At 37.7% G+C, this 281-nt stretch overlaps 1 protein-coding gene across 1 annotated transcript in view; it reads right to left on the bottom strand.

Moving 5' to 3' along the window:
- The window catches only part of LOC119587086 (cyclin-dependent kinase 14-like), a gene marked incomplete at its 5' end in the record, with an annotated part of 168,602 nt that overhangs the window by 85,688 nt on the left and 82,633 nt on the right, over nucleotides 1–281 (bottom strand).

The raw sequence follows: 281 nt of genomic DNA, 5'->3' as shown, positions 1-281 counted from the left end.
ATAGCCAACAAAATGATAACAATATTCGTAGCCAATGCCCGGAAATATCCTCTTTTTTCCACGAGTCATTAGATCAACCTACACCTACAATGAATATCAACAGAATAATATCCTGCCTGACGTCATGTTCTAGGAAATGAAATACCTCGCGCAGACAATGCATGGCGCACATGACATGGAATATTGTTTACCTGTAATTACCTCTGATTTATGAGTAAATACGTCTGTCTGTGTTTGTTTACACGATGCTGAATTTACTTCCTTGCTGTTTACCTAAAGTT

The sequence above is a fragment of the Penaeus monodon genome, chromosome 22 (assembly GCF_015228065.2).
Source record: "Penaeus monodon isolate SGIC_2016 chromosome 22, NSTDA_Pmon_1, whole genome shotgun sequence".
NCBI classification, from domain to species: domain Eukaryota; kingdom Metazoa; phylum Arthropoda; class Malacostraca; order Decapoda; family Penaeidae; genus Penaeus; species Penaeus monodon.
The sequence above is the reverse complement of the archived record's forward strand: the minus strand, read 5'-3'. Positions and strand labels throughout refer to the sequence as shown.